This window comes from Pinus tabuliformis, chromosome J (assembly GCF_031772625.1).
Source record: "Pinus tabuliformis cultivar Carrire ecotype Pingquan chromosome J, CPIR1, whole genome shotgun sequence".
NCBI lineage: Eukaryota > Viridiplantae > Streptophyta > Pinopsida > Pinales > Pinaceae > Pinus > Pinus tabuliformis.
Window position 1 is genome coordinate 1,100,469,090 of NC_142295.1, and position 17,592 is coordinate 1,100,486,681.

Here is a 17,592-nt window from a genome sequence, read left to right on the forward strand (position 1 = left end):
AGCCCCTTCAAAGGGGTAACCTCCTTTACATTACACAAATGAACAATTCTTGGATGATACAAATGACAAAACCTCCTTTATATATATAGGAGTCTAAGGGGTCATAATATAATCAAAGCCAACATAACAATAATAATATAAGGGCACAACAATAATAATAGTGGGCTTCTATGGGGCACAATAATAATAATATGGGGACAATGGGAGCATAAAAATAAGAATAAAGGCTACAATAACAATAGTAATGGGGGAATCACTAGCATTATAGGGACCTAACATGCCCCTCTCCTTCAAAAAAGTGTTGTCCTCAATGCTTGAGTAGTTCTGGATGCTTCTGTATAAAATTCCCTCCCTCCCATGTGGAATCTTCAACAGGTAAGTTCTTCCACTTAATGATATACTTTGAAATTGATCGATTTCGTTGTTATCAAGTTCTTGTTTCTGTGACTACTTCAGGTTCCAATATGATTTTTCCTTCTTTTTCAAGTTCTGGAAATAATTTTTGAACTGGGAGTTTTTGACCTATAACCTTCTTTAAGCATGAAACATGGAAAATTGGGTGCACTCGAGAAGCTGCAGGAAGCTCCAATTTGTATGCCACGGTACCAATCTTTTGCAACTCCTTGTACAAACCATAATACTTCGGTGATAATTTATTATCCTTCTTAGCTTGCTTGAGGGATATTTTTTTATATGGTTGTAGTTGTAGGAATACCCAGTCACCTACATTAGAACTTCTTTCACTGCGATGTTGATCTACCTGTTGTTTCATTTCATTATATTATGCACCAAAGTGAGGTTATCCTTTAAGAGTTGGAGAACCTGTTGTTGATGCTCGATGTGATCTTCCACTCCTTGAACCTTAGAATTTTCTCTTAAATATTATGTGATGGATGGTGGATGATATCCATAAAGTGCCATAAATGGGGAAATTTTTACTGTAGTATGGAAGGAAGTGTTATACCACCATTCAGCCAGAGGCAACCATTTGACCCATTGTGTCTTTTTATCAAATACAATGAAACAAAGATATCCTTCCAAACATTTGTCTACTATCTTAGTTTTCTGATTAGATTGAGGAGGATGAGATGAGCTATGAGCTAACTGAGTACCAAGACAAGAAATAATTCTGTCCAAAAATTTCTAGTGAAAATGGGATCTTTGTCGCTTACAATAATATTTTGGTTTTAATGTAGCTTTTGAATTGTTTCGATAAGTGCACTAGAAATTGTATTAGATTTGAATGGATGAGATAATGCACAAAAGTGTGCATGTAAGTCTGTTAACTACCACCATGATGAAACTGTTTCATTCGGACTTGGGTAAACTTGTGATAAATCCATTGAAACCTCTTCCCAACATTGGCTTGGAATGAATAAAGGTTGTAATAGACCTAGGGTCTTAATTGTTTCAACTATATTTTGTGGGAAAACCAAACATTCCACCACAAACTTTTGAATATCTGATTTAAGGCCATCCCAAAAAAATTCCTTAACCCTGTGGTAAGTTTTTAAAAATCTTGATTTCCCTCCTAAGGGAGAGGTGTGCAATTCCATAAGAATATTTTGTTTGAGTTTGGAATTGTTACATAGGTATAAGTGATTTTTGTACCATAAAGGATCATTTTTCCAGCTAAAAGTATCAGATGTATTGGGATCTTGTTGTAACTTTTGCATGAGTACCCACACTTCTCCACCATTCTTCCATTCATCCCTTTCTTCGTTTATCCAATCTAGTCGGATAATAGAAATGGCGCAAAGAAATTCTTACTAGGTGTTTCCATATTCTTTCTTTGGGGAATAAATTATAGATAATAATCGTTCACTATACCCTTTGAATTCCTTCAACCTATTTTTTCAAACCAAACTTATGCAAAATTTAAAAAAAACTACACACATTTTTTCACATTGTAGGAGCTCGACATTGAATCCATCATATCCCTATAATTTCATATCTTCAAGGTCTTAAATTGTGTCCTGCAGTAGCCCTCCGAGTCCTCCTTCTAACCTCAAAAGTCTGATAAAGATTGGATTCTCCAAGGAATAATTTCAGCATTTGAAGCATCATATAAAAGACATTTATAGCGATAATTCCAAGATGACCGTTTGAAGAAGCGAAACCCCAGAATCCAAAGCTCTAATAGAAAATGTTATGTAACCAGATCAAAAAATAGAAGAAAAGATAGATCAACGACTTCAAAATCAGCCTCTTTGAGGGGGAAACCTCCTTTACATTACACAAATGACAAAATCTCCTTTATATATATAGGAGTCTAAGGGGTCACAACATAATCAAAGCCGACATAACAATAATAATATAAGGGCACACCAATAACGATAGTGGGCTTCTATGGGGCACAATAATAACAATATGGGGACAAGAGGGGCACAACAATAAGAATAAAGGCTACAATGACAATAGTAATGGGGGAATCACTAGCATTATAGGGACCTAACACACTTTGCCACGTTCGCATGGAATCTTGTATTTTGCTAGAAATAGAAAAGAATCAAATACAATAATGTTATGAATGAGGTAAGCTAACGAAATATTTTGCATTAAACAAAATAACGTGTTAGCTAATAACAACAATGACCCACTTAAGCTTGCATTGCAATAAACCAAGACCTAGTCCCAAAAGAATCTGTTTAAATGAATAGTCATAGACTACAAAATGAAGGTTACAGAATAAAAACTAATAATAATGCAAAAAGTTGAAACCAGAGCATAGAAGTGTTCCACCTTAGTTCGTTATTTAATTAAAAATAATAGAATAACATATAATCAAATTTTCTAAATAAACAATGTTTAATATCCATGCATGACATTTATCTACATGCCTCTCTTTGAATCATTAGATATACCCTATGTCAATGTGGATCATCGCTGATTTGATCATTTCTTCTCCTTGGGTGTGAAATCTTATTTTCCGAATCTTTTCACAAACCAAAAAATATTTCCCTAATTTTAAAATATTTTCGTAATTTAATTTGCATATTTGTCTATTTTCCTTTGTGGTTAATGTAAGCATTTATTCGGTAAATCGACATAGTATAATGATTATTATTTTCTAACAAATAATTCGATATTATAAAATAGTATTTTTGACATTTATTCATAAAATGCATGCCTAAGCATTGTTCCACATCCATTTTCTGTTCTAGTAGTGTGGAAGGACGTGCAAAAAGAAATATGTGTGGTAGAACCTTTGTTCATTCATTTTTGCACTTCCGTATACTTTACCCATCTACACATACCAACTTTCTGGAGCGTGGATTACTAAATATTAAAAACTTAGTTTAGGCTAACAACGAAATCATTATGCCTGACATTCCAATTTGCGGAGTGTGGAGATGTGAGACTAATTAATCAAAGCAATGTAGCATTCATGTTCTGTCATTAATAGAAAAATTAGTAAGTGGTAACTTGAATACATGCAATCAGAACAAAGTCCATAATTCATGCAATTTGGAAAAATAAAAGTAGATACGTTATTATATTCAATGTGATTTTGCCTAGGTAACCGTAAAGAGAATAGAGATCTACACATGGTTACATTATTTCACAAAGCACGTTTCATTTGTAAAGAACCTCACTAGAGGTATCTATTACAATTTATTCTTACACTAACAATGTTAAAACACGACGATTTTGTAGCATGAATAAACAACAATCAAGAAACAAAAACCATTAGCAAAATTCAATAGACTTGAATTCACATAAGCTCTAAACATATAATGATTTTACCATTACTCTGCTACAAATGCTTATGATCTCAATAGTACCTTCCATTAATATTTGAAAATATATTTTTTAATCATAGAATTAAGTCTTAATTAGGTTTTTATGATGTCCTGATTATGTATCGATTATTATTTTATATCTGATAATCGCCAAAATGTTGTTGATAAACAAGGAAATGTACATAAGAACTTTGTGAAGCAAATAAGTGTGTTGATTATGTGTCAATTCACCAAATAAATGGAAAACATACTATTTTATAATATCAATAAACACATTCTTCTTGATATGTTTATGAACAATAATCATTAAACATGTGCAAAGTGCGAAGATACAGAGGAAACTTATATTGTGTAAAACAAATACACAAATAGAAGTGTATGCAGGATATTTGCATATTGTTTCAATTTTTTATGAGGCATACTGGCTGCAAAAACCCATGCATATTCTTAAATTGTTTACAAACAATAAATGCTATGAAGCACTCAAACAATGTGTTGATTATGCATCGATTCATCAAATAAATGCTAAAAATTGTATTTTATAATATAGATAGATACAATTCTATTTATATGTTTGTAGCCAATAATCATTATACAACGCATCATATTAAATGTTATTAATCACTTAATCGATAATGTTATTGTCTATCACTTTGCCAAATAGATATAAATAGTACTGTTAAGAATTAATTAATTCTTCAATGCTAAGTGCAAAATTATTTGCAGCATAATCAGTATATGTTACTCCAAGTTCCCGCATCTTCGCAGACATTTATATTTCGATACAATTTTTACATATATGTTTTCCCTACAAAATTTTCCTTTCTTGCATGCTCTAGTACTAAATGATTTCAATTTTTTTAGGTTACTTATTATCATTAGAATTATTACTTAATATAATATGTTATAAACACTAATCTTTGATAGTAATCCTTGTTTCCACACTAATTGTTTGATTAATAAAGAGACATAGCTTAAATAACACACTATACAGAAGTACGGTATGTAGCATTTAGCGAATTTAATAATGTGACGAGATTTATACAAATATGGAGTGAGAATATTGGAGTTCTTTATCTCAAAAATCTGCTCTTTGAAAGACGCGCTAATGTGTTTTGAATTGAGATGCGGTTTCACTGGCTTTAGTCATTTAAAAACTAGTATTGTGCAGAAGGAAGGTGTATGGGAGAATTGTGCAGAGAGAGAATGAAGGCAAAGGTAAGGAACATTGCAACCGAACAATTCCAGAATACAAATATAAATATCAAGCTTTAATTATGGAGGAAGATGACTTTCATTGTGTAGGGTTGATGTGTTATGTAAGAGCTAGCGTACCACGCCTATAAGGAAACCTACACACTTCACACAACAAAAGATTCTTTCAGTATGGTATGCGAGATAATTGTGCGGAGAGAGAATGCATGTGGAAGTGTTGAACATCGTGACACAATTTTAATTTTTATTATGCACACTTGTTTTGCCACACAAATCTCAAATTAAAAACCAAATTTCATCTAATGTCATATAATTTAGTACATTTGATAATGTGAAGAGCCTTATACAAATGTGGAGTGAGAATACTCGAGGTTTTTTCCCAATAATCTTCGATTTAATAGATGCACTAAGGTGTTTTGAACTGAGATTCAATTTTGTTAGCTTCAATCATTTAACAACTAGTATTGTGTGGAAAGAAGGTGTGCAGGAGAACTGTGAAGAGCAAGAGTGCATGTGGAAATACAGAGCATTGCGACAAAACAATTCAGAATACAAAGATATGGATCAAAATTGCATTGTGGAAGAAGATGACTTTCATTGTGTAGGATTGATGTCTTTTGTAAGAGATAGAGTACCATGTCTATAAGGAAATCTCTAAACTTCCCACAATGAAAGCTTCTTTCACTTAGATATGCGGGAGAATTGTGCAGAGAGAGAATGCACACAAAAGTGTGGAACATTGCGACACACTTGTATTTGTTATTACACACACTTTTTCTACTACATAAATCACAAATTAAAAAACTTATTTCATGTAATGTTGGACAATAAGTGTTTAATCCACAAATACTCAAAGAAATCTAAGTTTATGAAGTTTTCATGAATATAAATGTGAATTAGCGTGAAGAGCCTAACAAAATTTTAACAAGTAACGTGCCCATAGTTGCATTCATAAACTATTTTGTTGTTTAAGAAATGGATGTACAGGAACTATGAAAGAAAGGGTGTGCTGAATATCGAGTACAAAACTAGTATTGTGCAGAAGGAAGGTGTATGAGAGAATTGTGTGGAGGGAGAGTGCATGTGGAAGTACAAAACATAGCAACAAAAGAATTCAAAATGTAGAGATATGGATCAAGCATTCATTGTGGAGGAAGTTGGCTTTCATTATGTAGGATTGATGTGCTATATAAGAGTTCAAGTACCATGTCTATAAGGAAACCTCCGCATTTCGCACAATGAAAGCTTCTTCCACTATCGTTTTACATGCCTCTTTGTGCGGTAGGAAGGTGTGCGAAGAGAGAATGCATCCAGGCATTCCCAAATAAATCTAAATTCCTAAATAATGAGAAAACACAGACCCCAATGAAAGAAACATTGCCTTCATAAATTGATCAACAATAGAGAAGATGAATATGCTCTGTTGTAGATATTATCCTTGTTTTAGAAAAAAATCATGAATTTAAAACCTCATAAACACAAATCCAACCATAAATATAAATTGGTGTGGCCCAAATTGCATACCAGCATTTACTAATTTTGATATCTATATATTTTTTATAAGATTTCGTCACACCTAAATATAATTTTAATATTTTTTTAATTCACCAACATAGATATAAATATTAAATTTTTATCCATTAACAATATAAAACCAAAACATATTAGTTTTAAGTTCCATCATTATAGTTATCTTTATTATCATCTTTAATGTAAAATTATTTCTTAAATACCACACTTAATTATAAAATTGAAATATATATTATGATATAGAATTTATACCAATATGTTTTTTTTAATCTATAATCTCTACATTATTTTCAAAATTGTTAATTAAAATAATGAAATAATTTTAAATAAGACAAATTTAATTATATAATTTTTTTTTTAATTTTGGATAAATACTCCACTTATTAGTAAAAGTTTTATTATTTTGTATGAATACTCAAATATCATTAAACGTGTTTTTCATTATTTTTTAATAAAATATTTATTTAAAATATTGAATATTTCTAAAATAATTTATTAAATAAAAATAAATCATAAATACAATATTATTACAAAATTCTCTAACAATATATTATTTAAATCATCTTCGATTGTGTACCGATTAACCATTAAACTTATGATTTTAATAAATTCTTGTGGAATCTTAGAGAAAGCTTCCAAAAAGTTTCACTAAAGACCACTGGCATTTTAACCCTAGATCTACCAAGAGTTGAGAGAGATCAAATATATTTTTATTTCAAAAGAACTTTGTATCTCAGATAGATTTGATCCATCGCGGCTCTTCTCAGTTCCGGAGTTAAGATGGATCTACACTAGTTTTAAAATAATATAATCTATAGTTTTTATTTCATGTCTCAAATATACTTAAGTGTTAATGTTTTATAAATAATATTTTTATAAATTAATTTAAATTATAATATATTAATAGTAATTTAAGTTGAAAATTTGGAAAAAAATTATAATAAATAAATATTTATTATTATTTTTTAAAATTATTGATTATTATTTGTTAATATTTTCTTTAATTGCTATCTTAAACATAATTCCATGTAAATAGCTTTTTGGTTGGATTTTGGCAATACAATATCTAATATGTGTGTGACTTCTTGTTTTTTAAAATACACTTTTGAATGCATAAATAGATTTTGCACACTGAAAAACCCATGAACCACTTAATCTTTGCAAATTAAACACATGATTTTTAAAATTTCTATTCGATTTTGAATAAAATTGAAAAAAAAAAACTTCTAATAGAACTATTTCATCTATTGCTTAAATACCCAAACTTAATTCATAATCTTGATAAAAAATGTCATAACCTTTAATTCTTAGTTCATTTTTATATAGCCAAACTTAATTCATAATCTTGATAAAAATGTTATAACCTTTAATTCTTAATCCATTTATAAATTGTAGTATTTAATTCTTGATTTATTTATTTACAATTTTTTAATTTCACATATAAATTGAGATAGCTATTTTCATATATATTATTTACTATAATTATTGTTATTGTTTTTAATTTATCTCTTATATATCAATATTTGTATTTATTAATTATTAATATATATAGATATATTTTATATTAATTATTTTAATGGACCATGAACATAATTTGTAAAATTAAATCAATATTTTATATATTTATATTTTATATTAAATGTTTTAATGTACCATCCACATAATTTGTATAATAAAGTTTTACTATATTAAATTTTGATGGTCAAATTTAAGTAGCCTACATTAATATTACTAATTTTTTATTAATATTTTTTTTTATATTTTATTAAAATAAATATTATATATAAATATCGTCTATAACTTATTAAACCATTTATTTTTAGTCACTGAATTTATTTGTGTTAAAGTAGTTTTGAGAAAAATTTTATTGCTCATGATTTGATTATAACTAATGATTTTGTACTTTATCTTTATCTAATTTATTAATTTTTGTTTGTTAAATTTTTTTTTATAACTTAAGATAACAGAGGTGAATCATTCTCAAGTAAAATTATTTTAATTAAAATATATATTAATACTTAAATACTTATTAATTATCCATGTTTAAAGATGGACTTTTGACGCGACAGAGATCCTTTCCTCCCCGTTTCCTCCCTTTAAAAACGTATTCTAAATATCTTTCCAGAAGTAGTTGACAACTAATCTAAAATGCAGAAAGTGACGGGCACTACGACATTGCTTAAATAGAAGCTGATGGGACCATGTGAATCGTCGTCTCTCTTTTTCCAATTTCCAATACACTCTTCCACTTCAGTCCCTGGGCTGTTACATCCACAAGGACACTCGGCAATTTTGTCTTTTAAAATTTCTTTTAAGTAACATAAAAAGGTTACTTTTTGCATCAATTTTGGGTCCATAATTTTGGTTGATTTTAGTTAAAAGCAATTTTTTTGGATTTTATTTTATTTTATTTTAATTAAAGGGGAAAATTAACTTTCAAAATATTAAATGTGTAAAATTTAAATATTTTATAAAAAATTGGAACTGTTAAATTTAATTTATATTTAAAAATATATTTTAATATGAGAATTTTAGTTTTTGTAATTCATATGTTATATGTTAAAAAATTTTCTGGTGATAATGATATCAGGGATAATATGTGTGAGAGTTTCAAATTATCTAGTGCAAGGGTTTTGAATCATCTAATGTAGTTAGGATAGAATGGAAAATCAGATCATGGCATTAGATTAAATAAGGAGAGTGATGTGGAGACCATTACTTCTAACAACCAGAATCTAATAACTAATTTTGAACAGTAATTTTTTATTAATTAATAAGTAACATATAATAAATCATGAAACAAAAATAAATTAAAATACTAAAAAGAAAAAAAAGACAAACCTATTATGTAAAAATTAAATAATAAAGAATCAATGAAGTAGGAATAAACAACTAACCAAGGGAAATAAATCAAGATCAAAACTAATAAATAAATTTAAAATTTAAAATAATTAAGAGATAAGTACATAATTAAAGCCATTGTTTTTTGTTTAATATAAAGAAAAAGCTAAAAAACAATTTCAAAATAAAAATAAAAATAAGAAATATAAAAATAGATTAGAATAAATATACTAAACCCATAAGAATAACCATAAATATTTATGAACACCCCCACACACACATATATAACTAAAATCAAACTAATTAGAGAGGAAAAAGGTACTCAATAGAAGGTTATAAACGAAAGAAGTATAAAGAAAATAAGAATTAATAGCAATTAGATTAACTAAAAGGAGAGTAAGGTTACAACAATTATAAAATAAAATAAACTATATAACATGAATTAAAATATTCGGGTGATGGAAATGATCAATCCTTGTAATGACCAGTGCCTCTTCAACGCAAATGTGATGTTTTATTGTAACATGCCCTGGTAACCTCACATGTCAAAGCAGGGAGTTAGAATTTTTTATACAAATTACCCTCAAATAATTATCCAAATCACAACTCCACATTCCTCATTAACCATTAGATATAATGTTTATTAGTACATAAAGTAAATTTCGATAGAGGACAGTAAGTTGCATAACCATTGTCAACCACTCTTGCAGTACAATAACATAAATTCTCTGATGAACCTTGCATCCATTTCATGATTTCCTTAACCATATTAATTAATCACATACTTGACATTATGAATATCACATTAATAAGGAATCAACATCATCAAGGATTCAACACCAGCAATCTGACACGAAAGGCAATCACACCATTGAACACTGAAATACTCTGGAAACCCTGTAGGGTGAAAACCAGCAAAAGTTTAATCGTATTATTAAAAGCTCGTGAAGGTTTTCACCCCTCACTTAATGGCTTATAAGGGATTCCATCCCTTAACCATTGTTATAAAATATTACAATGAATTATCATTAAATTGTCACATAACTAGCTAAAAGCTAATACATTTTCCATGAAACCCTTTACCTACATATCGCCACATGCAACATCCTTGTGGCATGATTGTTCTAGCAATGTACGATCCCGCAACTTGTACTCATCTGCATGGACCATTAATCATTTTCCTGCCACAATGTTAAATATAATCTATGCCTTGCGCAAGTAATCCAACTTTTTCCTGCCAATGTTATCATTATCAACATTGATATCATGATTACATTTATAAATAATCATATTAACTAATATTTCCCTTCGCATAAGCACATATTCTTAGAGGACAAAACACTAAGGCATTCCTTTGAAGGGACTAACTACAACATCAGTTATAATCTTCTTACATGAAAATTTACATAAACTTTATCAAAAGATCTAGTCCTTTAGCTATCACTTTTGATACATGAAAATATATAAAGCAATCTCACACAACCTGTTGTCTTTTCCTGCATGCGAATGTATATCCTTTCTAATGAAAGCTAACACAAATCTCGTGTGCATACACATCTCATTCAACAAGAAACTAAGATAATAGTTATGTTAGCATAAAAGTAATCACATATCATTTTCCTAAAGAAATATTGCTCAATAGTTATTCTATCCATACAAAGAACATATTTGTATAAAACAATGACTATTCTTTATGCATCCAATAGCTTATCATAATAACCCTTCTTTAATGTATTCCCTTCTCTAGAATTCTACCATCATTTCATGTAAACATTTATATACTTCCTTCTTAAAAAGGAAGTCATTATAACCTCATTTCTCTATCTCCCTATATGTAGGTTTCTCATGCTTCCCTTTCAAGAAATTATTATTGTTACCCATATTTATGCATAAAAATCAAGAAAAATAACAAAGTTAACTTAATCTTTATGCACCAAAAACAAGAAACCAACACAACTCACCTAGCAAGACAATTTTTTCAAGAGATTAATATTTTTAGGAAAGTTAACATCGATTTATTATTTTCAAGAAAGTAAATGTAATACTTTCTCTACGTACACACAAAAATCATATTTCCAATGTCACAATAACTACCCTTATGTGCATGCAACTTGTGTTTTTTCCCAACATAGTTACTTTTACTTTAATGCACATAATCTTTTCATGAAACAAGTATGGATTCTTGTTCTTGCATGAACACTATTCATATGTGTCTTTTAAGGAAAGAATCTTTATCTTTGTTTTCAAGAGATCTCTCATAAAGTCATTATTTTCATACATGAAGAATGCACTCTTTTTCTAAAAGAAAACTATATTTGTGTGTATATAAAACATACATTTTCTTCAAGAAAGTTAGAATGATTATCTATGTTCCTAGAAGCACATCATTAGCTATTTCTATCATGCATGCAATGCATAACTATTTCACAAGAACTTCGAAATTAGCTAGTATCACAAAGCATTTAAGCATATATCCCTTTCCAAGAAAATGACAAATGACTCGACATTTAACACAAGGAAATCTGTCAAAAAGATACCAAAATAAAACACACATATATTTTTCCTTCTAAAAAGAGAGCAGGTTACTTATCTTACCCTTGGCAGCCTCCTTGCCTCCATCATGTATCAGAACTATGTCTTGAAAAACCTTTGAATATCATATGCATGATTTGTTCTGTAACACCAACCACAAACTGGAAACAACTTGTAGTAAAAAAAGAATAGCCTAACAAGGGTTTGCGTAGTAGCAGCAACACGAATGCATTTGGAAGATAACAACTCTCCCCTCGGTGGTTTCCATAACTATAATACATCAAGAGGTTGAAATCATAATTCTCAGTGTATGAGCTGCAATCCTCATATATACCATTCCATAGGAACTGTTGACACCTAATCTTCATGATTGGGGAATTTGTAACATAAATAAATGAGGAATGTGAACAGTCATCGGAAGATGAACTGAATAATCACTCCTAATGTATAAAAAAATAACATACCTATGAAATAAACACACCAATCAGTTTTTCTGCCCTTGGAGAGTTACTGCCTGGCCTGACATGGTATCAGAGCTAGCCCTTTTTTTTAGCTATTGTAACTCCCTATTCTGCACCTCTGCTCCTCTGATTTCCATTCAAAAATGCTGCCTGTTCATAAATATGGTAGCCTCCTCCACACTGTCACCTGAACACTGGTGCTGCACCCTCTTCTTTGACCATTTTTTTTAATATTCACTATAACCTGCGCTGCTCATCCTTTGAAATACATTCTGGATGTTGTCAGAAGCGTTAGAGGATTTGACAATGGTAGGCATTGGAGGCAGGAAGAAGCGAGCACGCATTGGAATGAGTCTATCTACATGCCAAAGGAATGTATGAACGCTACTCCTGATTTGAATGTTGCTCCTGATTTGAATGTTGCCCCTGATTTGAATGCACTCTGGAATGCTGCTCTGTTCTGAAGAACACTGGTATATATAGGTTGAATGTGTTTTGGCTATACGTTGTCATGTTGTGTTAAATGCTGCTTTATATAAACGCTGCTTTATATAAATTCCAGAATCACTGTGTTAAACGCTGCTTTATATAAATCCCAGAAATGCTGTGTTAAAACACTGCTTTATATAAACGCTGCTTTATATAAATTCCAAGATTGAATTTGTAATCACGTGAAAGGTAAACTAAGCAGTAATCTGTGGACATTGAAGAATCGATGCAATCATCTATTAACTGATCACATTTCTGAGCATTTCACACATTCAAAATTTATGGTGAGAGCTGGTTATTTATTCATCTTCATCGTACGAGCTGAATATAAGTCGTATGATCCTTTTTTTTGTGGTTGTCATTATATTTGAAATTACCATCTCACTTGGTAATTGAGTTTTTAAAACGAGACGTATGCCATATGCATATGTAATAGTGGATTTATATGGATTTATATAAAACTTATATGAAGTTTATATGAGATTCATATGGTGGATTCATATGAGATATATAAGATTTATAAGGTGGAGTTTTTTTAAGATTTATAAGGAAAAGTTTTATGAGATTTATATGATGAACTTATATAAAACTTATATGAGGTTTATGTGAGGTGAATTTATACAATGATGGATTTATATGAGTCACATTGTGGATTTGAAATCCTTTGAGAATGCTTTTTTGAGTACACTGGTAGAAGTATTCTTTTCTATCAACAAAAGTTTTTTTTTACAGAATGCATTCAATCATCTCTATGGTAGGAATAGTTCTCACTGGCAAGGAGAACTATCCTGAATGGTCCCAGATGGTAAATCACACCCTCATCTTCAATGAGTTGTGGAAGGGAGTGTATGTCGGAGAAGGAGACAATCACCCAGTATAGCCTACATCAGACAAAGAGCTCGTCATTTGGGATAACAAGAACTACAAAGCATATGCATTAATCGCAGCATCTGTAAATGAGGAAGTAAGTCGCCATATTTCATCATATTCAACTGCCTTTGAAGCATTACAAAAGCTAAAAGAACTCTATGACTCACATTTTGCACTTGAAGTTGTTCAGCTCATGATTAAACTCTTCACTCTTGAACTGAAAAATAATGATCCTCTTGCTCTTGCATCTGAAGTAAAATCCATAATGCATGATATCAAATCCACTAAGGTTGAGCTGGATATCCCTCTTATTGCTTTTCTCAACGCACTCTATCCTACTTACTCCAATTATCTTGAGTCTTTACAAGCAAATGGAAATCTTAAAGATATAACCTTTGAATCTCTTGTGAAAACGTTTGCTGAAAGAGAGAAAGCCTTTGGAAAGAAGACAATCCCGGAATCTTCTGAAGAGACTGTTTGCCTTGCTCATAAAGAAAAGCATCCTGCTCAAGATTCTACAAGAGGAAGAGGTGGACGAAGAGGAAGAGGAAGATACTTCAGAAGCAGGGGGGGGCAGACATTCTCAAGGAGAAAAAGCAGATCTGCATTCCATTCGCTACAAACGAAATGGATCACATGATGCTTCTACATGCAAGCTACCATGGGACAAAATTGAGCAGAAAAGAAACCAAGAGAAAGGTAAAACTGATGATACAGACAAAGGTAAAGCACCTGAATCTGCTAACTATATTGAGGCACAATGTAACATTGGAGTAAATGAAGATTTGTTTAATGCTTCACTTGCTTCTTCGAAAAATGACTCATAAGAAAGATTTTTTTGAAGATTTGACTGACAATGTTGATGGAGAAGTATACTTTGCATATCAGTCAAAAATCAAGCCATCAGGGCTTGGCATAATCAGGCTTAAACTGCCTGGTCTTCTAGACTTTCTTCTGGATCATGTTCTATATCTCCCACAGCTCAAGAGAAACTTGTTGTCCTTGGTCCACATCCGCCAACAAGGTCACTCCATTCATATGTTTGATGGCAAGCTTGAGGTAAGAAAAGCATCTGACCACTCACTTGTCATGAGGGGAATAGAAGAAGAAAGACTTCTCAAACTGCAAGGAACCTCTGCTCATGCACAACATTTCTCATATATTTCTCATCATGAAGAAGGTACACTTCCATCAAGTTTATTATGGCATGCTAGATTTGGACATTTAAACTATGACAGTCTCCGCTTATTCAAGAAAAATGGTGTTACTGGTTTGCCTACAATTCCTAGGAAACATAAGCAATGTGATGCTTGCATTCTAGAAAAGCATAGCAAACAGTCTTTTCATGATTCACATTCAAGAGCACATAGGAAGCTTGAACTCATTCATTCTGATTTATGCGGTCCAATGCATGTTCCTTGTGCAAATGGAAATAAATACATCATGACATTTATTGATGATTACACCAGAATGTGTTGGGTTTATTTATTGAAGAACAAATCTGATGCTTTTCAAACATTCAAGAATTTTCATAAATGGATTGAAAATGATGCACAATCTCATATTGGGTCTATTCGCACTGATAATGGAAAAGAATATACATCAAATGAATTTGAAAACTATCTTCGCCAACATGGGATCAAACATCAAACAACTGTACCTTATAATCCCCAACAGAATGGTGTAGCAGAAAGAATGAATAGAACAATTTTGAATATGGTACGATCCATGCTTTTCTTCAAAAATGTAAAGATAATGTTTTGGGCTGATGCTGTTCTATGTGCTGCATATATAAAAAGTAGATGTCCATCTAATGCTATAAGAAACAAGACTCCTTATGAATTGTGGTATGGACATGTTCCTTCGGTAAAACATCTCAGGATCTTTGGTTCCACCTGTTATGCTTTGATACCAAAGGTACATAGAAACAAACTTGGTGCTAGAAGTCGTAAGTGTATCTTCCTGGGGTATTCAAACACCTCTAAAGCATACCGCCTCTATGATGAAGTAAATAAAAAGTTTGTTGTATCTAGAGATGTCATTTTTCTTGAATCATCCAAATCTGACAATGTTGTTGAGCGGCAACTTGATCGCTTGGATAGATTCGCAAATACGAAATCATTTCAAGAATTTGATAATCAAATTCCACATCTTGAAGGGGGGATTCCTATACTAGAACAACATGTGGAATATTCTTCTGAAGAATAATCTCCTCTGCATGAAACTCCAACAACGGATGATGCTTTAAGTGATGTAATTGATAGAATTGGGAGACTCAATCTTGATTCAGTCCCAACTCAATCAACAGAGCAGCCTGGACCATCTCAGAAAAGTCCCCCAAAGTGGTTGATAAAGACACTTGAAGGTGTTCATCCTGATGAAATTGGGAAAACAGGAACCATAAATTCAAACCCACAAAATGGAGGTGATGTAGATGACTCTAATTCACCTGTTAATATGGATGTTACTTATGATTGTGAATTGAACTTGTCTACAGATTTTGAACCAACTTCCTTCAAAGAAGCCGCTTCTCATGATGAATGGAAAGAAGCGATGAAAAAGGAGTATGATGCCCTCATAAAGAATGGCACTTGGAAGCTGGTTGATCCTCCATTTGGAACCAAACCAATTGGCTGCAAGTGGGTCTACAAGAACAAGTTCAAAGCTGATGGCTCACTTGACAAGCACAAAGCTAGGCTTGCGGCAAAAGGCTTTGCACAAAAGGAAGGGGTATATTATGAGGAAACTTTTTCCCCCACAGCAAAATGGGCCACCGTCCAGACACTCTTTGCACTAGCTGCTCAGAATGGTTGGAAAGTCCATCAAATGGATGTAAAAACTGCATTCTTGAATGGAGATCTAAAAGAAAATGTTTTTATGTCCCAGCCTGAAGGATTTTCTGTGAAAGGACATGAACATAAAGTATGCAAACTTGTGAAGTCCTTGTATGGCCTCAAACAAGCACCGCGAGCCTGGTATGAAAAACTAACTGAGCATCTTCTGAAACTCAACTTCAATCATTTTGATCTTGATGATGCAACTTTATTTGTCAAGAAAGTTGGCAAAACAGTTGTGTATCTTGTGGTATATGTAGATGATCTTTTAATGACAAGGAACAATGAAAGCTACATTGCATCAATAAAGAAGGAATTAGGGAAAAGTTTTGAAATGACTGATTTGGGCTATGTTCATTACTATCTTGGCATTGAAGTAACCCAACATCCAAAATCCATATTTGTTTCTCAAAAGAAATACATTGGAGATTTGTTAAACAGATTTGGCATGATAGAGTGCAATCCTCTTTCTACTCCAATGGAACAAAACTTAAAGCTCACATCTATTGAAGGAAACGAATTTGAGGATGCAACAAAGTATAGACAGCTTGTAGGAAGTCTCATCTACCTCACTACTACCAGACCAGACATTTCATTTACTGTTGGAATCCTCTCCAGGTTCATGCAAAAGCCTTGTGAGGGACATTGGTCTGCTGCAAAACGAGTTCTAAGGTACTTGAAGGTAACTCAAGACCTTGGAATCAAGTATACACAGGTGGACGACTTCAGCTTGATTGGATACTCTGATTCAGACTTCGATGGAGACAAAGAAACTGGGGTATCTACTTCAGGATATGTTATGAGTCTTGGATCAGGAGCTGTCTCCTAGAGATCACGCAAACAATCAGTTCCAGCAGATCCCACAACTGAAGCAGAATACGTGGCAGCAGCTGAAGCAATGAAAGAAATTGTGTGGCTTAGGAAAATTCTTGAAGATTTGCAGGTAAAACAAGTACAATCAACTCCACTCATGATTGATAACACCTCTGCAATAAAGTTGCCCAAGAATCCAAAGTTCCATGATCGAACAAAGCATATCAATACTAAATATCATCTCATTCGACATCATGTTGAGGC